Source organism: Eptatretus burgeri, chromosome 5 (genome assembly GCF_056783735.1).
Source record: "Eptatretus burgeri isolate ZD-2024b chromosome 5, Ebu_testis_v1, whole genome shotgun sequence".
NCBI classification, from domain to species: domain Eukaryota; kingdom Metazoa; phylum Chordata; class Myxini; order Myxiniformes; family Myxinidae; genus Eptatretus; species Eptatretus burgeri.
This window is the reverse complement of record NC_140965.1, coordinates 47,129,374-47,151,873: the sequence shown is the minus strand read 5'-3', so window position 1 is coordinate 47,151,873 and position 22,500 is coordinate 47,129,374. Positions and strand designations below refer to the sequence as shown.

The 22,500-nt window shown below is 43.8% G+C and overlaps 1 protein-coding gene across 22 annotated transcripts in view; it reads right to left on the bottom strand.

Moving 5' to 3' along the window:
- Positions 1-22,500, bottom strand: part of HIVEP2 (HIVEP zinc finger 2) — a 321,024-nt gene that overhangs the window by 167,855 nt on the left and 130,669 nt on the right. For 3 of the 22 annotated variants that reach the window (XM_085881717.1, XM_085881710.1, XM_085881719.1), the window contains exon 1: positions 16,266-16,405. The exons of the other annotated variants lie outside the window; for them this stretch is intronic. The gene's annotated coding sequence lies outside the window, so the exon portion shown is untranslated. Of the gene's footprint in view, positions 1-16,265; positions 16,406-22,500 lie in introns of those variants that run through there. 22 annotated transcript variants of the gene reach the window in all.

Below are 22,500 nucleotides of genomic sequence, written 5' to 3'. Positions count from 1 at the left end.
ATTATCAGCTCGTGGAGCATAAGCCACGTCCATCTGGCCGACGCCGTGCCAATTCTGCCGAGTCAAGTCATACCGATTCGGGATAGCGGTAACTTGGGTTGGCCTCGGTCGCACGTGTTTTCCCCTTTGCGATTGGTTCGATATCGAGTGCATTCCATGGACATATTCTGTGCCCAACTTTCCAGAAACCGTCCACCATGCCTGCAAAGCCTCCTGCCAGTACTCCAGCCAAGAGGTCCCATCATTCCATCACTTTGGATGTGAAAATGGACGTTACTAAACGCATTTGTGTATTTCCTTTATTCTTCATTGATTTGTTCAATATTTGTCTCTAATCTGTAGTTGTGAGGTTAAAGTTATGTTTAGGTGACCAACAATGTGCCCTGGTAATGCATCTCCCCCATTATAACATTTCCTCTATGGGAATATCTCGTCTGCTCAACGTCATACTTTCGAGGGACACATCCACGACAACGTTAAGTAGAAACTTGCTGTATTCGTCACTAACAAATTTACAAGTGCTTACGATTAAACAAGAAGTTACGACAATGGTAGGATTAAACTTGTATCCTTTCAACCCTTCTGATGATAGATCCATCAGCAATTACGAATAGTTCCTCAATAAGTAACGGTGCCTGGAGGCTGCAAGTTGAAGGCCTAAAGGCTAAGATAATTAGAACGATAAAAGGAAATTGCACCAGAACAGGCAACTGTGTGAAGTTAATTATGTTCAGGTACATGTTGAAGGATATAATAATAAAGCATGGTTTCTAAATTTGTTCAGGCATAAATTGCCAAAAGGGGGCATTGCCGGTGCTCCGGTATGCTTTGGCCTCAAGGCTAACTATTGCTGTAGTAAGCAGACCTCAGGCCTAACAAAAGCGCTGATAATTAAACCTCAAGGCCCACAAAACAGTTTTCATCATATCACATGATCCGACACAAGAGTACCCTGGCCAAATTGTGTACCGACCTACATGACCTTATTATTAGAGTCACTGCACCAGAACAATGTTCGCGTCCTTCGAGCAACGTACTAAACTCTCCTCATGAGACCGAGTAAGTGAAAACAAAAGGCCTCACAAACTTAATCTTGAGCGAACGTTCCAAATGAAAGCTCTGAATGGATTTTTTTAATCATTAGGTTGCTCAGGACAATCACATCAAAAATGAAGTGATTCGTCTTTCTTTTCCCAAACTCTGTGTTCTGTTTTTTTTTTTTTTTCTATTTATTTCCCCTCTTTGCATTTTCTTACAGAAAGAAAGTATATAGATGTACATTCAAGCTCTAGACTAGTATGCCCATCATCTACTTCTTGCTCCTGGTTAGGGTCTGGGCAATAATAGCAACGGTGTCGGGATGGGGCATTGGTAAGTCTAATTTCTTTCGAAGACATCCCACGAGATCGGAAAATAATTTATTCAAAGAATTCTCAAGAACTTTCATCGCCTTAAGATGGTGTTTCATCAACACTGCACACACCAACTGCATAATGCATGTTTAGCCTTGGGATTCTGAATGCAATCCTTCATTCTTTATTTTCTGAATGCAAAGGCTAAGGAAGGGCCAATACACAGGTACCGACATATTATGTCACATGTGCAATCCCCCCCTCCCCCTCACATTTTACATTAGCTTTGACTCCTACATCTATATTAAACAAAAATATATCTCTAACATAAACCCCCTCCTCCACCTCCAGCATTCATACATCAACCTTGTCCTTTGGGGGGATATATAAACTCCTCAGCAAAAAGGTGAGGGGGGGGGCGTACCTGGCACTGCCCAGCTGGGTGGCTTTTCCTGGTGGGAGTTTCAGGACATGTTGGACATTGAAAAGATATGGAGTTATTGGCCTCATGACGGTTACCTTTTGCCTGCGAGTCAGCGGCAGCACTGCTTGACCCCACATTCCAATATACACTTCATAGCGGCCTCCGCTCGCCTCCAAATGGCCTTCAAGACCACCATACGGTAGCTTAAAACCTCAGCCAAATTCTGAAGTACCTACACCGAAAATTTGGTGCGTCTCGGCGCTACGGATCAGCCGTGAAAGAGTAACAAACAAACGCACAGACAAATGCACAAGGACTTGAAATTATTTACAAGGTATGCAGGGTCTTCATAGATGAAGTTACAGTTTAACTTACAATTTGAAAAGAGGTATAATTATCATTTCTAAGATCACCAACTTGTTCACATTCACCAATATGTAATTGAGTATTTTCACATCTCTTTCTATTTCAACACAAGGCAAATAATTAGGAGGTGGCCACACAAAGAAAGACAGTTCTGCCCCTGATATTAACTCAGCCTGGTAATTCTTTCAGAGAAAGATGCTCTCTCTTCTGCACAGATCCATCCCATCTCATCAATAGTTATCCTAACTTCTTTCCACCTGTGGTACACCGAATCATGTGCTGACGAAGATGCTCTGAAACAACTTCCCTTCGCATCCCTTTCAGGCAAATCCGACCGAAGGCAATCTTCGTGCATTCCAAAAAGCCTACAACAAGTGTGTGTCTACTCTCAGGAGAGTCAGAAAACAACATCTCACCAACCACAGGAATGAACTTCAAACTTGTCTCCCTCCTCTAATACCCGGTGGCACTTTGTTAAGTCCATCTCTGGTGTATCCTCAACTTCCTTCCCGTCCCTCACTTCAAATGGCACCACAGCCGATGCCACTTGTGAGAAGGCTGAATGCCTCAATTCTGTGTTTGCTTCCAAATCTAGTGTCCCCATCCCCCCCCCCCCCCGATCTCTGTACCCACCCGACCCAGTCACACCCAACTGCTCCTGGACTTTGTGTCTTTTGCACTTATGAAGGTGGGGAAGTTTCTGGCAACCCTCAATTCTGATTCCACAATTGGACCAGACAGGATTAGTTCATGTGTCCTAAAACCTGCTCTGCTGCTCTTGCATGTCAGTTTTACTATAGTAGGCCCATGGTGTCATTCGCTCATCCTTTGCTCATCCTCATCCTACGTCATCTACCATCTGCTTGGAAATCAGCCAACATCACTGCATTACATAAGCCTGGTGGTGGCTTAACCGTTAATGTGGCTGGCTTAAGATCTTTGGGTCTCGAGTTCGAGCAATTACCATTGAAATAACACCAGGTGGGTTGACTCAGCCTGTTGTCCTTCTGAGGTCAGCAAAATGAGTACCAGCTTACTGGTAACAGAGGCAATGCATCAGTGGCACAGCCCGACTTCCAGAAAATTATGCAAGCATCAGCCACAAGCTGCATACGAAACAACAACAACTGCATTACATAAACAAGGTGCAAAAATGGATCCTTTTTAACTGCAGGCCTCTCAGCTTCATCAGGCCTACAATTTTTTGTAACTACAGGCCAATCATCAGCAAGGTCATGGAATCCATCATTGCAGTTGATATGAAAATCCTTCCTTTTCTCTAATGGCCTCATTGAGACCTTGTCACTCTATCTTGGACAGACAGCTCCTACTCTCCCAAAAATTGATGGAAGCCTTCAATGTCAGCCATGAGATCAGGGCCATCTCTCCAGACATATTCCGAGCTTTCGATACAGTCTGGCATCCTGCCTTGCCCTCCAAAATCTCTGTCTATCCAAGGCCAACTCCACACATGGCTTACTGACTTCCTCTACTCTTGCCTCACAACTATCTCAGCTTTACCACGTGGAAATGAAGGCCTTCAAGATTATCGGAATCTCCCATGATGAAGCTGAGTCTATGGGTCGATCACTTTCCCATCACAGACAGGTGGTCTCCGTATTCTACTTCCTCCTTTCTGGTCTTCCACCCTCTGCTCGTTCCATCCATTGTCCCCCACCCCATGTTTCTGCAGGGAGCATGCAGTCCACAATCAACCCCCTTCTGGTAAATCTACCGAAACCCAGAATCACTGCTCACCTTCACTCATTCGTTCCTCTTTCGTCCGGTCTGTGGAACCAACTTCCACATTCTCGTCAATCTCATTCTTCCTTCCAAGTATTCAAGACAGCTGCTCACCACCATCTCAGATCCCCCCATCCAAAACCATGATCATTTCTAACCATGTTAAACCCCCACCCCCACCCCCATTCCCCATTCCCAAGCCCGTATTCTTCCAAATTTCCAGTTTTTACATCAAAGGGATTTGCTTCTCTATCCATCTTGTCCATCCCATATGTCCTCCCTTACCCCTCAATTCTACTTACATGCATTGTTTGTCTAAGTATCACTCTATTTTGTCCTTCAATCCTGCTGTTGGCATTTTGCACTTCTCTTTTGGCTGTTCTTTTTGTTCTGTTGCATCCTGATCCATTCAGTGTTCTTGCTCTTCCAAAAGCCTTCACTCTGTACACAAAAAAGAAAGCTACAATAGTTCAGCAATAAATAAATCAAAATGGTGTTGCTGCTGAGTTAATACTGAAAAATAACTTCATGATTCATTCAATGCATTTGTTTGTTTCTTTTGTAATAAATCTGGAACATTTACTCCGGTGCATTCAATCCAATCTATGTGGCCTGAAGAGGCCGCAACCATTCTGTACATCTTCAGCAGGGACTTTCTAAATGGATGATGCAACTCTTTCCTGTAAGAACGACATGATTCTTTGAAAAATTATATGGCTACTTGATCTGTGGACTTTTTCAGGGAGCTCCGCAAAGTTCCCACCTGTGCTTAAAGCTCCAGTCCCCAAAAACATTGGAGAGATTATCACCTGTGCATTCAGCTTGATTCAGTCTGCATTGCACCTGCGCTTTGAGCGCAACGTTCATCTACATTGAGCATGCCTTCTGTTAGCTTTCAGTATTGTACCTTCAAAATTACATTCTTTGTTGTCCATTTTCATTCCTAGCAACAAGGCCTCGTTAGTATTCTCTGATTAAAAAATATATATATTTATATATCTAGAACATGTGGTGATATCAGATTATTAACCCAAGTACACTTAAATCAGATATGATAAAAGCACGGCCATTAGATTTTACCCATGAAACGTCATCTTGACACTATCTCTCAGGACAAGACATGAACACAGGTTTAAAATAAAATGGTGAAAGTGACACAGAATTAGTGAACGTGACATGAACTACAACTCCAATCTTGAGGTTTATGAATAAAACAACGTTTTCAATGATAAGACAGCAAGACACATCCTCTCAACACGGCTTGGCATGACCTTCCCACTGTCCCGTGTGCACATCCAATCCATCGCACAGAGCCCAAGCCTTGCCCTCCGGCCCAGCCTCTTTTCCGACAATGCTCCGCTCAATCCGCTTCTCCTCCTGGCCTTCCGCAATCCAATTAGGCAACCCAATCCCACGAGGAGCATGGCAAAAGGTAGCTGAAGGGACCAGTTATAAATGGCTGGTAGTACCCTCCTTTCCCAACTTCCTCTGTCTCTCACTGTTGGCACCTTTTGGCTGAACCACTTGTTTTTACGGAACAACGGTGTATCCGCTTTGACTTTCACATTCATCAACCAAGTTTTCCATTGTAGAGGAGCTCGTTTATGAATCTTATGGTGTTCGAGGATGTTAATTTCAGTGGGTTAAAATCGAAAAAGAGAGATCCACTCTGGTTTATTGCCCCCTTAACAGCTTAAGTGCAATTTGTAGTAATCATTGATAAACTGATGAGGTACACGGAAGTAAGGTGGGAGTTATTAAAAAAAAAACACAAAGTTTCCAGTAGTTATTGTTTTTGTACTTGTTATGATTATCTCTTACGATGACCTAAACACAGCAAACAACTCAAGCTCATCACGAGTCTCGACACTGTTTAGAAAAATAAAATAACCTCATGTTATTATAGCCATAAAGAAACGTATTAAGTTACAGTGGTGATAAAACTGAATAATTATAAGTGAAACACACGATGGGACAAAATTATCCATTCCTTCGGTGCATAATTGGGACAAATAAATAACAGCAAGTGGGGAAACATACTATTGGTGCTGGGATATTTAATGAAGATTTGGTCTCAAAGATCTCAGGCAACCCCAAAGAGCTAAGATACTTAGTCTTGGCCTAAGTAATTGTCAAACAGCCCCCTCCCGCCTCGCCGCGACGGTATGACGCTGGTTCACTTGATTCAGGAAAATCCTGCTGAGAGCCATCAGGGGACTGAGAGATGGACACCGCAAGGTCATGGCTTTGGGGAAGCTCCAGTAGGAAGGGACTGCCAGTCAAATTCTCCACTTCCTCATGTCCCTGCGATGAATCACTGGTGGGTGCGGAACATACGACGGGCCCTTTAAAATCCCAAGTCATTTAAATCATATTTAACTTACCCAAGCTCAATCACGCAACCAAGGTCCTTGCACATTGCATCATCAACGGGCAACTCAAGAAGAAACACAGCCCTCCCTCCTCCATCCCCCACTCACGTGCTTTCCCGATTGTCTGACTAAGAGGATAACAAGCAAAGAAATCCGACGGAAAGCCTGAACCGAATCATATGACCTTCCCTAACGACATTACCCAACACCTCAATTTACCTTAAGCAATTACAGTACACGGGTGTCATTATTTATGCCGTGCTGCGTACATTCTCAGTTGCATATGTTTTTACCGAGCGATGCAATTTGCAGAGTTTCATGGATCCTGTGGAAATTATCAAGACCGTTATTCCTTGCTATGCCGTACCCTCAAGCTGACCTTCTCTACAATTTAGAGCTCTGACCTGCATTCAGCTTGCTTCTTACCTGCCTCTTGTTTGCTTCCTCCTCTGGCCTCGATGTAACCAATTTGTCTCGTACTTCGGTTTTGGACAATTTTCAACCCAACTTGGTTGTTCTCCACATGACTTGGCCTACGTCTATTATCTCAAATAAAAGGTATTTCTTCGAGGCTTCCTCTCTTTAAACAGCAACAATGAATCACAGAGTGGAAGTACTTTTTGGTCTCTCAACCTTAAAACCTCACGATTCGTACCATCACTTCTCCTTCCTCCATTCCTCCGTAAAGAAAGTCGACACCATTCACGAAAGGATGAAGACCATCTCAATACACCTCATGAAACAATTTCACAAAGATTGTCTTGGAAATAATAATGCTTGAGTCTTTGAGTGGTGAAGTATTATTTTTCAAATGTTTCCCATAAAACAGAAAAAAAAAACTCTCTCACGAAAACAAACAAAAAACAAACAACCGATATGTTTTCGGAAAAATACGTGACGTAATTGTCTCGACAGCTGAGAAACAATGATACGAAACTGTCGCAGGAATGCCGAGGGAAGCTCACTTCCTGAGCGCCACCCCACCAAGCTTGGCCTGGGAAAGCCCGGCGTGGTACTATCGACACTAGGCCTATGCACGCTCTGCCGGCTGCTTCCCTCTTCGGGGACTTCTAAAGCATGCAGGCCAGGAGGCAAGAAGGAGGGAGAGGCCGAATGACGGAAAGGGTTTGACAAGAGGGTTGGGGAAGGGAGGGCAGGGCACTGGGGAGGTGGGAAGGATGCTATGAATAGCATGGCCTGGCTAGCCGCAGGGGAAGGGGGAGGAAAGAAGCAAGCGGTGAGCAAATGGTTGTCGGAGCAACCACTGTCGTCAGTGTGGTGGTTTATTACACGGTGCGAGTTTGCTGCCAACGGCAAAACCGTGGCACGAGTTGGAAGACAGTTCACAAGTGTATATTATACACCTGTTCCATTTCGACAAGATAGCAGGAAATAATTGAGTGAAGAACAGGAGTTGAACAACACGTCACCAATAACAACACCTACTGAAATAAACTGAGAAATAAATTAAGAGCAAGATATTACAAGGAGAATGAAACATATTGCAGACAAAAGAGTTGCCACACTTGCGGCTTGACAGTGCAATTTGAACAGATATGTCCTGTATTCTTTAAATCCTAACTGGTTACCTCATCGATTTCCCTAGTCTGGGGGGGGGGGGGGTTCCTCAGTATGTGAGGCCAGATGGAACATGTCTGAGCATTAATGGCTTCTGGGACATGCCCTTGCAGCCTCTGGGGGGATGCCAACATGTGGCACTACACTAATCTTTGCCCTTCATATAAAGTTGCAACGGCGATTGTTAACCTAAATTAGTGATTTCATTCTCACCCTAACACCAGAAAAAAAAAAAAACAACTCGGCTCAGTAAGCAACTTCTTGCAAAGAAATCGGAATGTTGAAGTTTATGGATAAATTCCACCATTAGCCATTTAAAGTTTGTTAACTAATATGTGGTTGTGCTCAGCAATACTTTTTGGAATGTAAGACATGCACGTGTAATGGTTTAAAAATGCGGTTGATGAATCCCTTTACTATAATCGTTTCAAACACAGAAATATGCAAACTGTGCTGTCATTACAAATGAATGGACAGGTGCAGAAAACTGGACGAATACCCAGAGAAACAATGGTTAATGACAAACAATACACGGAGAAGCTGCCCCGATTTTAGGGCGACACAAACGCAGATCACAGTGCTCAATTCTCTGTTTCAAAAGAATTGGCAAGAACTCCATGACAACACCAAGTGTAAAATGACAACACACTTCCCACTAACAAAAGCACCGGGAGACAAAGTCCACTGGTCCAGGTCAACCGACTTCCCTCTACGTCTGGTCACGCCATTCACACTCGTAGTCCACATCAGTGTCTGAAAAGCCGGTCCGCTTAATCTTCTACCTAACATCGTCAAATTTCTGCCGCGGCCTTTTGGCTTCCACTTCAAGTCAAAACAAAATGGAGATTTCAAAAATAATGACTACATATCTGATCAGGAGATAAAAAATAAGAATTGCACTTTACATCTTCATACTAATAAAACGTCAATAAAGGGCAAATGCAACTTTCGTGAATTTTCTAGTAATCCATGTGGAGGCTGCCAGGTCTAGTTCCTGATCTGTCATGAAACACATGTGACGTCACAGATGCTTTTTCCTCATTGCTGACTTGACGTCACGGAAGAAAGCACTAAAGTGACACACATTAACCTGCAGAATCGGACGTGGAACTCTGAGGATATGGAATCCTTCAACGATAAGCATTGACTGCAATGAGTACACCGATGTCAGCCACATTTGGAATTGAGAGTTTCATGAATTACAATACAAAGCACTTTGTTGGGAACTAAGAGGTTGTCCCCCAAGCCACAATCAAATATAATTATTTGAAGCTTTCATTCGAAATCCCACTTAAAATATGCTCTTTATTATATCTGGCAGGCAAGGCCTCAATGGCACGGTATGTTGACATAATATCCTTTAACCTTTATAAATGATTTGTACCAGTTTTTTGTGTATTGCAATGAAGTCATATTTCATTACTGTGCCGGAAGAGAGTGAAGAGATTCAAACAAACTGCTTCCTCGAGAAAATGGGAAATTAACAACTAATATTGCTGTAATTGTGGAGTTTTTAATGCAAAATATGGTCCTTTCAGGGCATCATGTTATTGTGAATATGTGTCATCCATTTATTACATACACAACTGTGGCCGATTATTAGCAACCCTGCAACCCCACTGCTCCACGCTGCCTTCCCCAACTTCCCCACCTCCTGCAGATCAAGCTCTTTTCCTTTCCCTTAATCCCATCTCCTCCAAATCTTTCCCTTCACTCCACACTCCTCACATCGTTGCCCATCTTCTCTCCTCTCTCCTATCACCCCACCTTTGAAAAGTTTTCTCATTATAGCTCGGTGTACGTAATAATTTGACGGCCCCTCAGGGTCATGTGGTGTCACAGAACAGGTTGATTCGTTTAATGATACTGCAGTGCAAAGTAACACTTACACCTTGAGTATTCCATCAAAAGTTTTTATAACTTAAACAAAGTTTGAGGGATGTCGGATTATGTACTCGTGTAAACCACACCTTGCGACAAATGATTTATGTGAAGATTACAACCCTGGTAACTTATTTGTTATGCTGACAACAGCGATGCCACTATCACATCTGAGAAAATAAAACACATTACACTTACAGCAAAAATATATAAATAACTGACGAATAAAAAGAGATACTTTCATTGAATCATGAGCTGTTCCAACACTTGGAATATGTCGTTCAATCCTGACAATATCTCTATCTCTATCTCTATCTCTATCTCTATCTCTATCTCTATCTCTCTCTCTCTCTCTCTCTCTCTCTCTCTCTCTCTCTCTCTCTCTCTCTCTCTCTCTCTCTATCTCTCTCTCTCTCTCTCTCTCTCTCTCTCTCTCTGTCTCTGTCTCTGTCTCTGTCTCTGTCTCTGTCTCTGTCTCTGTCTCTGTCTCTGTCTCTGTCTCTGTCTCTGTCTCTGTCTCTGTCTCTGTCTCTGTCTCTGTCTCTGTCTCTGTCTCTGTCTCTGTCTCTGTCTCTCTCTCTGTCTCTCTCTCTCTCTGTCTCTCTCTCTCTCTCTCTCTGTCTCTCTCTCTCTCTCTCTCTCTCTATCTCTCTCTCTCTCTCTCTCTCTCTCTCTCTCTCTCTCTCTCTCTCTCTCTCTCTCTCTCTCTCTCTCTCTCTCTCTCTCTCTCTCTCTCTCTCCTCTTGAAGAAGTCACCCAAACTTTCAGGCCTCACAATCAGCTGTGATCTTTCTAGGGCAAACCACATTTCAAAGTTGGCCTCCAAAGCCAGTGACCAACTGGGCATCGTCTGTCATACAAAGTCCTTCCTGTGCACACCTGAACTCCTATCTACATACAGGGCCTTCAGTGCAGCTTAATGGATTACTGTTCTCTCCGAAAGGCTGGTGCACCTGCCTTGCACCTTGCTCAGCTTGATGCCATGGAAACTTCAAGATAATTGGAATCACCCGTGATGAAACAGAGTCCATATCACTTATCCATCGGAGACAGGTCGGTGGTCTCTCTGTCTTCTACCACCTCCTCTCTGGTCTTGCGCCCTCTGCTCTTTCCGGGCTTTTTCCCCCCAGGTTTCTGCAGGGTGCAGATGGTCCACCATCAACCCACTTCTGTGAAGCTACTTAAATCCAGCATCACTGCTCACCTCCACTCATTCCTTCCTCTTTTTTCCCACCTGTAGAACAAACTTCCACATGCTCTCCAATCTCATTCTTCCCTCCAGATCTTAAAGACAGCTGTTCACAATCGCAGGTCATCCCCCATCCACAACCATGATCTTTTCTATCCCCATTAACCCATCCCAAACCTATCCCTTCCTTTCCAGGTAATTGCATTTCCCCCTTTCTACTGTTCTTTCTCTTCTGTTATGTTCTGGTCCATTCTTTGTTCGAGCTCTTACATGAGCCTCAACCCATGCATATAAACTTGCTCAAATCTGTATGATCTTCAAAACAAAGATATGAGTCTCTCGCAATTAAAACTACTAATTATTTTCTTATTAATTTATATACAACTTACGTGAAAATTTTTAAACCCTTGGCCTTTCTTGTATTATTCTGAGTATCTTGTCGAAAGAACATTTTTAAAGGCCCTCGTAATTGCAATGTTGCATCAATATTGTTGACCCTTAGATTAAATTGATCCTCAAAGACATTTCCTCAAACAAAAATTTATCAATCGACCAATGTGTAGGCAGGTTTACTTTAAAACTAAGTGATCACATTTCAAATGCTCTCGATCCAGAGAAGCAACCGATAATAATTAAATACCAAGAGGAGAATCACTTCTGCCACGATATTAGTTTTTGCAAAACTTCATATAATTCCATCACTAATGGGTGGAAGTGTTTTGAAATAAAGAAAATAAACATTCTGCATCACAAAACAAATGTTGCCACTGATGGTTTCCAGATCTGTTCAAATCCCTGACATCATGCGATACAAATTGCTGCACAATGGTTGCCAGATCTATTCAAATGCCTGACATCATACAACAAATACTTCCTGATGTTCAAATGTCACAGTGGTTACCAAACCCATCCGTTTAGTAAGTTAATAGTTTATATCCTGAGAGCTTCCCCTAAAGGCAATGTTCAAAATGTTGTGATGTCGGTGCAAGAAATGTCATGGTTCAATCAGAACATGCACTTGCTACACCCCAACACGCAATATGTTAATAAAAATGCTGCTCTTCTCTATTATGTCTTTGAGCCAAGATGTTTTTCTCCAGCTTCGAATGGACATTTATTTTATGTTTTTCCCCCCAGTATCCATAGTGACATCTCCAAGATGCCCTCCCTTTCATGCAAAAGTTAGATGTGCGGCAAAGCGGCGAACATTCCGAAGGCTTTAGCGAGCATGCCGCAGAGGCCCACCAATTTCCAGGTTCATGCCAGAAATTACAGGCGGGCGCTAAAGGGTGCAATAAGATCATAATACGAGAAGCCTGCACTAAACACCGCACCAAGGCCTTGGGGTTGCAAATCTCCCGAGAGTCTGACTACGGGCACTACAGAGAAACGTGCCACGGATTAACCGGTCCAGGCACGCGCTCGGACCGCTCATCTTCATCGACAACGCGCCGTGCTCTCCTCACGGTCTCTCAGTAAGGGTTACGTGCAGTGGTTTACCGTTGCCTTCCAAACAGTCAGTCAGGGCGGGGGATCATTAACGACTAACAACGACCAGTGTCGTTAGATGCGAGGTCGATGACCACTAGTGCCAGCTTTAAAAAGGCAGTGTACCAAACGTACTAAACTCAACCTTAGTGGCTTATCATAGTCAGAATCAAGCGATGGTAAGAAGGACTCCAGTGTACCTAACAGCTTGCAACTTCGCAAAGGAAACTGGTTGCACCAGACCACGTTGATTTCTGATAAGTTTATCTGCCAAAACCGTGCCAGCCTCTTGGTGAGCTTCAACACCGCAGGACATGCTGCAACAGCAATATCTTTAGATACTGCAATGGAAATCAGTTCCATTCGTTTCAGTACTTTAAAAGAAGTTCTGCTGGTCAGGGCCTCAACTCCAGCTGGGAACCACATTTTTCCACATTTCTCCTCTCTTCCCAGCTTTTTTTTTTTTTTGCTGGTTTTCTCTGCAAATGTTTTGAGTACTGTATGCGAGGTTTCTCATGCCTAATAGGGAAAGTATGGCCACCAGCTGTCACCAGCTGCCACGTCAAGGAGGGTGTAATTGAGAGTACACAAATATTTTTGAGGTATTGAGATGCCACCATAACAAAAACAAATCATACCAATAGCGTCTTTAGAATAAATTTGTACATATTCTTGGACATCTACGACACAACTATAAATGAGTTGCAAGTGGAAAAGAAATTAACCGGATGGCATGTATGACTTGGCAATGGATGATCCCCGACTACGAGTGAGGTCAACTGGGGAACGATTTCGGCCAAATTCTTTCATGAATCAACTGACGGGGCCTGACGTTCGACTGATGAGGGCAGGAATTTGTCATGTGTTCAGGAATCCGGCGATAACTCACCAACTCTTTGTGAAAAATACCGTTCGATCTTAAACGTCCACCAGCACATGCCATTAGACGGGACACTCGGCTTAGCTTCCATCAAAGGGACGGCACAGATGTTGATGCCTCTCCCTGTACGAGAAACGTTACCAGGATGACAGTTTAGAGTTGGGTCAGGATTCAAACCCAGGTTAGACAACTCAAAGGTGACTGTGCAAGCATCGAGGCTATCCTGCCGGACCTTCGGGATTCAGCGATATGACCCTCAGATGCAACTCTTCAATAATCTTCCTGACGGTAGAAAGGAAGTGGATGTCCAGGAAGTTGCATGTCAATGTTGAGCAAGGTGGAAGCTTTGATCTGAACAATAATACAGTTCCCTGGCCGACCCATCACATCAGTAACTAAATGCATGTCGTGTTGACAAAATAAATAACAAGCGTGTCTGTACTCCAGCGACATCACGGTGGGAAAGTAACACTCGGATGCATTTTGATGTCACACTGGCAGTTTCGGCGGAGCATGTGGTTGGGTTACTTCTGCTTCTGGTAACAACGTGCAAGCCTCAAGGCTCTTTTACCGAGCCACTGCTTTTTATAGGATCAACCGTAACACTATAGCCCTGCACCCAGCCGCAGAGGGACATTCCTGCAGCAACACGGAAAAGGAAATGGAAATGCCAAGGGACAAAGTAAGGGTGACAGGGAAGAGATGCATGTGACTAACAGCGAACCATCAACAATAACTCCAAAGAGAATGACAAATAGGAGTAAGACAAAGAAGAATCAAATGGGATCACTGGCCAGACTCGATGATCAATGGCCTGCAGACATGATCAGGATTGTGCGTACAAGCCGCCGTCAAAACATTATTTGGTCTCTTCACCGCACAGAATCCTCCTTAAGCGGGGTAGAGTAGTCGTTTGGCTGCAATGGCCATTAGCTTGGCAAACCAAAGTCACCACAACGCAATGGCATCATCAAAGGCAGTAGCCCCACCACAAACGCTCAGGATTTCCTGCCCAATATGCACATGCTCATTTACAAGCGGACAGCTAAGAAGAAAGACATTAAAGTGTGAGGAGACTTGACTTACGAAAGGCACTGATCGTAGCAACATGCACCTTATAAAATGGTGACCAGCCAAGCAAAGTTACATCATCAGGGTTTCAACCTATTAAGTTCAATGCCCCCGAGAAGAGCAAGGTAACTTATAAAGCTTGATTGCCTCTTGACAGTTTAACGCTGGTCACACAGGTGCAGGTGAACTTTTTTGTTTACAAAATTTTGCCTCCTACAAGAGTGAGGTGACAGAAGGAGAGAGAGAGAAAGAGAGAAAGAGAGAAAGAGAGAAAGAGAGAAAGAGAGAAAGAGAGAAAGAGAGAAAGAGAGAAAGAGAGAAAGAGAGAAAGAGAGAAAGAGAGAAAGAGAGAAAGAGAGAAAGAGAGAAAGAGAGAAAGAGAGAAAGAGAGTAAGAGAGTAAGAGAGTAAGAGAGTAAGAGAGAAAGAGAGAAAGAGAGAAAGAGAGAAAGAGAGAAAGAGAGAAAGAGAAAGAGAAAGAGAGAAAGAGAGAAAGAGAAAGAGAAAGAGAAAGAGAGAAAGAGAGAAAGAGAAAGAGAAAGAGAAAGAGAAAGAGAAAGAGAAAGAGAGAAAGAGAAAGAGAGAAAGCGAAAGAGAGAAAGCGAAAGAGAAAGAGAAAGAGAAAGAGAAAGAGAAAGAGAAAGAGAAAGAGAAAGAGAAAGAAAGAGAGAAAGAGAAAGAGAAAGAGAAAGAGAAAGAGAAAGAGAGAGAGAGAGAGAGAGAGAGAGAGAGAGAGAGAGAGAGAGAGAGAGAGAGAGAGAGAGAGAGAGAGAGAGAGAGAGAGAGAGAGAGAGAGAGAGAGAGATTTTCAAAAGACATACAAAAAAGATAAAAGTTTTTAGGGAATCCCATCAACTGTAGAGCACCAAAGGTGTTGAGGAATGAGTAAATTGCTCTGCCTGATTAGCAGAGACAGACAAGCCCAGCATTTTTGTCCTACATCAAAACCCCAGAGAAGGAGAATACAGTTTTTGACATCCTGGTGTGACAAATGGCATCGAAGTGTTGTCTCGATGTCTGGCCGAGTTGAGTCTAACGCTACAACTGGATTTATCATAAAGCTACAATTGTCAAATGGAAAGTAATGATGGTTTCACTGAATGATAGGTTAAATGAGGTCAAATGAGTGAAAGATGTCAAAGTGAAACATGCTATGACCCATTGACGACATAACAAGTATATTATGTACGTGTCTGTTGGAGATGACAGTTCAATAAGTCAACCAATCATCATTATCAGGGGTTCTTGGAACACCCCATCGAGACCATAATCAACATCACCACGGCCACACAATCAGCATTTGTGGGAAAAAGCAATGACTGTCACAGGTGATATATGATATCCTCATGTCACAGGTGATATATTGATATACGAGATTTACAATTGATCGGCAACCACAGAGAGAACGCAGTGTTTATCATGTCAGTGTAGGTAGGAGGGAAGAGGGTCCAAGGGGTTGATGTAAGAATGAATCGGTTTTGAACTAAGCAGGGAGGTGAATGACAACCGATTGTCTGCACATTGATTCAACAGATCGTTCAAAATCATTGTACTTCTTTTGGGGGGGGGAGGGAAGGGCATTCACTGTGATGGGAATGGGGACGAGGGGCAATTTGCCCTTGGGATAACCCTCATGCACTGGCCGGTCAAAGGCTGCGGGTCGAGAAAACGAAATGCAAGAAAGACTTCGCGAGCTCCCGAGAATCCCCCCTCAGCGAGGCCCACAGCTTGGTAAAGGCAGCTCAGGCAAGGTTATCGGGTTTTTCCCATGGACGCGGGCAGCGCACGGAACCCACGCGCTCATGCGCCGAGCTGTCACAAAATTGGGATGTTCCAAAAGAAGGAGGAAGGGGGGAGGGGTAAAGGATTGGGGAGGGAGATGGTATCCAGCACGGTAGGGAAAGGCTAGAGGTCGAGCTCACCTCCCGTGTCCAGCACAACCTCGACAAGGTGGTCACTTCGTCGCCACGACCGCTACGACACCGAGGAGCTAAACTTTGGGTTCGTAGCCAAGCGCAAGCTCTGCCTCTGGAACGCGGAACCGCGTCCTGCAGGTATCCCCCCCCCCCAAATCCCTCCCCACAACCCCAGCCTCTATCGGGGAGTCCCTGCCAGTTACAGCCTCCCTAAAGCACCTCCCACTAGTGTTCAAACTCCACCTTCCTTTCCCTCCACCCCCTACACTACAGACTACAGTGCACTCTTTCCATCCTCCCTCCTCTCTTTCCCTCTTGCATTCCCTTTCCCAGCTCTGCCATATCTCCCTTTTCCCTCATCGTTCCTCCTAATCTTGCACCCATCCCAACCCTCCTCTTTTATGATACTGTGTATAATATTGCAATTCATATTTTGCCCCTTTCATGTCACTAACTCGTTCATCCAATTAAACAGCAATTTCCTGCAAAGACATCATTCCTTGATCTGGCTTCATATACATTGTTCATCAGATTCAAACTCAACCCAGTCCAGAAGCAAAATTGACATCCAGTCATTTCTCGACCAAGAGGCACACTGGCAAACTGCCCATGGGACAGAGTTGCCCCGAGATGTTTCCAAAAGGATTTCTCAGGCAACAGCTGTTGCCCCAAGGTGTTTAAATACAGACCTTTCCCTCCCGTGAGGAAGACGACACCGTTGTTCAACAACTCAAGTTCAAAGTTCAAATAAGGCAACATTGAAGCCTTTTTTTCTTGTCCCGTCTTTAACTGTGCCCTAAAAGCTCTAACTTTCCCTTCTTGTATATACTCACGATTTCCAACTTTTATTCTTTGCATTCACTGTCCTCCAGCTTCAGAGACAATGCTAGGGGTCGTTGGCATTGTTAGCTTTGAATTACCTGCGGTTGTCTTGCTGACGAGGACATCAAGTTTGAAACGGTGTTTGACCTTGCTCCTCCAGCCCTCTCCAACCTTTGGCTCTCAAAGTTACACCAGGTCACAGCGTTCCTCAAGAAACCCCCTCCCCAAACTGTCCTCCCCAAATCCAGGGTGGTTGCCTACCTGTATTCATTCATTTGTCCCCTTTTCAACAAGATTGTGGAATCTTCTCTCTGTGTCTATTGTTTCCTCCTCTTCACTTCAGACTTTCAAATGCGCGACCCATAACTCCCTCATATATGCTCACCCATGTCTCTTCTACATGCACCGATTGTTTCCCATTCTATTCCTCTCCGGGCTATTGTTACTCGTCTATGTATTATTCCTCCTTGTGGAATCCCCCCAACTCCTCCCATATCCTTTGTTAGTTTGTAAACTTGCTACCCTTTGAAGTTCAGCTCCTCCTTGATCCTAGAACCTCGCATAAGGAAGACCTGCCTTTCAATTCCATACCTGATTACTATGCACCCTGGCAGGTTGGCCAAGAAGTACGCATACTCAACTCTAAGCTGTCTCACCTGTGTTTGAATCTTGGCCTAGTTATAGAACTGTCATTCTGGTGTTTCAAGTCCAAGTCGAGTGACTCATCAATATGTGTGCCATCCCTCAGATGTGCGTTAAACTGGGCGTCCCTGTCTGTCAGCATTGGGTGATGGACGCTAAAGATCCCACGGTGTCCTTCTTGAAGAGTAGGCGAGCCATCACCGGCACCCTGAACAAATGACTAATTCCTGCCCTGACTTCCCAGGTCAAAGTGGTGACCCTACCAGTATTGTAGCCTAGTAACTACTTCAGCAGCAACAACGCACTGAAGAGCTAATGGTCGATGATGATGATGATGATGATGATGATGATGATGATGATGATGATGATTACTTTGTCATCCATCCCAGGTAATTAATAGCATGAGGTCAGGGACATTTGCCATTTGTCTTCATAGAATGTAGCATCGAGGAAATGGACGCCATGCATGAGGAAAGTTGGACATTCTATGAGCAAAAATTGCCAAGGCATTGATGCAACCTGATGGTTCCCTGTAGAATAATTGTATAATTGAAGGTAAAGCTGCTTTGAATAGCACAAGCTGGCAAGGAAAGACGCTCCTGCGGCATGTGTCTCCTTTTTACATCACAAAACACTGGTAGAAAGGTGATTACAAATGTCAGAATGCTGGAATGGCATGTACACACCTCAAGCCATAAACCAAGTCACAATCATTCAGTAACAGCACGTGACGTACGCATCACACGCTGTGGTCTGAGTGCAGGTCTGCAAGACCCTTTTGCTCAAAGAGCCGATGCTTTCATCTCACCGCAAATCATGCTTTATGGGCCTGAATGTTCCCAAAGCTAAGCTGAGCACACTTTTGAGGATTATCATTAAAAACTATTTTCTGTTAAAATATAGTTTTCATGGCATCACAACATCTTACAAACACAAGTAAGACAATACACTCTGAATGGCATGATTTAAATTTTAAAGGATACTGCAGGAAACACATGGTTGTTTTAATATTATGCCAAACTGTTAATATCTTTGAATTTTCCATCCATCCACTGGGGCCCAACTCTGCACAGAGCGTCGGTGCTGCCGAAGCAGTCTCCTGGGCTTTTGGGCACAATGTTGGATAGGTCACCACTCCGACACAGGATACTCGAAAGGCTCAACCATTCCAGAAAGCTGGTACTCATTTTGCCGACCTCGGAAGGATGACAGGCTGAGTCAACCCCACCTGGTATTAATTCAATGGAGACCAGGATTTGAACTTAGGACCCTAGGATCTCAAGCTTAGCACCCGAACTCTCCCTAGTTACTCCCTCCTCCAGTGTGATAGCCAGAGCCTCGTCCTGGTGGAGGAGTTGCTCTCTTCATCAAAGACTCTATTCCTCACTCTCCATGCACTGCCCTCACTCCCCCACACCCCCAGGAATACCTCGGCTCTGGCTTCCCCTCAACTCCCACCTCATGTTTATATGTGTGTTGTACCGTCCACCAAACAGTGATGACTCCATTTACACATCGCTCGCCGAAAACATGGACCAACTTCTATCCTCTCATCCCAACTCTCTCTTCTTCATATGTGGTGACTTCAATTGTCATCATGCCAGTTGGCTAAGTGTGGATACCTCTCTCCTGCCAAGGTGTGGATACCTCTCTCCTCTCTAACCTGCCATGGCACTTCAGCAAAAGACTTCTGTGACTCATTGGGACTGACTCAATCAGTCAACTTCCCGACCCGGATCTCAACCAACGGGACTCCATCTCTTCTGGATCTGATTTTGTCCAATTTCACTTAAAATATCTGCTGCTCTTCCTCTACTCCAATCAGTTAATGTGACCACGTGCTTGTCAAAGTGAACATCTCTCTGTCTATTATTAGAGAACTGCCTCAGTGTCATGGAGTCTGGCATTTCACTCAGGCCGACAGGCAGGTTCTCCAAGCAGCCATCAAACTTCGAGACTGGTCTCCCATCGCTACTTTCTCCAACATAAACTTGTACTGGGAATTCTTTCAAAGAAACTTGTTCTCTCTCATTCACAGATTTATCCCCTCTCAGCTTCAATCGTCCTACCCTTCCTGCTGCCCATTGTACACTGAAGCTTGTGATGAGGCAGTTGTCCTGAAACAACTTTGCCTCATGGAAAGCAAATCCAACTGAGGGAAATCTCAGTTCCTTCCTTAAAGCTCAGAACAAGAGTGTATCTACCCTCAGGAGAGCCAGAAAACAACATCTTTCTAATTTTGAGTCTGAACTCTCAAACCTCTCTTCCTCTTCCAAATCCAGTTGGTGTCAAGTTAAGTCTGTTTCTGATGTATGTTACCCCTCCATCCCCTCTCTTACCTCAAATGGCCGCACAGGCTGAATGCCTAAACTCCATGTTTGCATCAAAATCTTGTGGCCGAAACCCATTGCTTTCTGTACCCACCTTACCCAGTCGCACCCAGCTGTCCCAGGACTCTGTGTCCTTTTCTCCTGACAAGGTGAAGAGTTTGCTGTCAAACCTCAACTGAGATTCTGCAACCGGTCCAGACGGCATCAGCCCACGTGTCCTAAAAACCTGCTCCTCGGCTCTTGTTCACCCTCTCTCTGTTCTACTCACCCTCTCATTTGCCCAAGGTCATCTGCCAACTGCTTGGAAATCTGCAAACATCACTGCCCTGCATAAAAAGTGCAAAAACAGATCCCTGCAACTACAGACAAATCAGCCTTCCCCCAATCATCAGCAAGGTTATGGAATCCATCATCTCTTCAGACATTAATTCCTTCCTCTTCACCAATGGCTTGATTTCTAATTATCAATTTGGATTCAGACCAGGTCACTCTCCCCAGTGAGTTTGACTCTGCCTGTCATCCTTCTGAGGTCGGCAAAATGAGTACCAGCTTGCTGGTATCATGTGTCGGAGTGGCGACTAATCCAGGATTGTGCCCAAGAGCCAAGGAGACTACTTTGGCAGCACCAACGCTCTGCACAGAGTATGGTCCCAATGGATGGATGGTCAGTCAGTGAGTGGTTAGAATGATCTTTTTATATTAGATAAGCTTTAAGCAAGGCTGTTTCTCCATATTTACACAATAAAATGTGAAGTTGCGAAAGCAATAAATTTAACTTTTTCTCCTGTTCTGTTTTTCTACTGTTTTTCCCAAAGTAACTTCATCGAGTGCAACAAAAATAATTCAGCAGGCGAAGGCTCCCGTAGCGTGAGCAGGGGGTGTCGCTTCTTCATAATATAATGTAACCTTCCCAAAATTATGATTACAAAGTATGATATGTTGTGACTAATAAAAAAAAATTTTAAATGAGAAAAATTATGAAGTGAATTTCTAAGAATGTGCCGCAGCACATTTCCCACCGAAGGTGGGCTGAGAAGGGTACTCTTGCCCGGACGGTGGGAGTGCCCGCTCGTGGGGATAATTGAAAAAAGAAAAGGAAGTTGGAGTGCAGGAGGACAAGGGAGGGGAGGAAAATTGGGGAGAAGGTTGGAATAAAGGGAGAAGTTTGGAAAGGGATGGAAAAATGTGAGAAATATCAGGAACGACAAATGAAAGGGGGTGGGAGACATTACATTGCAGCTATTTTTTATGTAAATATAGTTAACAAATTAGGATGTGTTGCATTTTTAACATCAAATCATTTCCAAAAAATAAAAAAAATATGAAAAGTAAACTGCCTTTGCATCTGAAATAGAAGTTTACAATTGATGTGTAATTCCAGCAATGGCACATACCAGTGAACCTTGGTCTCTTACAAGGAAGGAGAAGAAATTGATCACCACACAAAGAACCAGAGAAAGATGTTGTCTCTTATTTGTCAACAATGTTTCTTTGTCAAAAAAATAGAGACAAGACGAGAAGCCCGTGGATCAGAAAGAAAGATGAATTAAATGATATATTGGTCACAATGAACAAAAACTGGAATGGAACCAGGCTGGACATGGCAAGAAGAATGTACATCGAAAGGATGACAAACTGGAAACCTGGAGAAAGACCTGGAAGAAAAAGAGTAAGACGAAAGATGAAGATCGAGAGACAATATTGAGAAATTAATAGGAGTACAATGACCACGAATTACAGAGAACAAGAAGGAATAGTCCGTGTTGAGTCCTTCGTCGTCCCAGGAACTGAAATTGGGTCGTCTCGTCAAGTCATGTCAATGTGCAGTGCCGAAAGAAAGACTACACCCCCTTTCAAAATTTTCACCTTTTATTGCCCAATAACCTGGAATTTCATTGCATTAAATCAGACTTTTTTCCACCTTTATTTACACATCGTAACCCACAACTTCAAAGTGAAAAACAAATTCTACAAATTTCAGAAAATTAATTGAAAACACAAAACCAGAATATCTCGGCGAGATAAGTGTCCACCCACCCTTATAATAGCAATTGTAAATTAGTTCAGATGTAACCAATCACCTTCAAAATCATACATCAAGTTAATTGGCCTCCACCTGTGTTAAATTATCATGATTCTGATTATTTAAGAATAAAAATCAGCTGTTCCTGGAGGTTTCCTCTGCTGGATAGAGCATTTCACAGCAAAGACTCAACCATGATCATCAAGGAGCTTATAAAAGACCCATGGGATAAAGTTGTGGAAAGGCACAGATCAGGGGATGGGTATAACATATTTCAAAGGCCTTGAATACCCCTTGGAGCACAGTCAAGACAATCATTAATAAGTGTAAGGTGTATGGTACCACCAAGACCCTGCCTAGATCAGGCGTCCCTCCAAACTGGATGATCAAGCAAGGAGGAGACTGATCAGAGAGGTCACCAAGA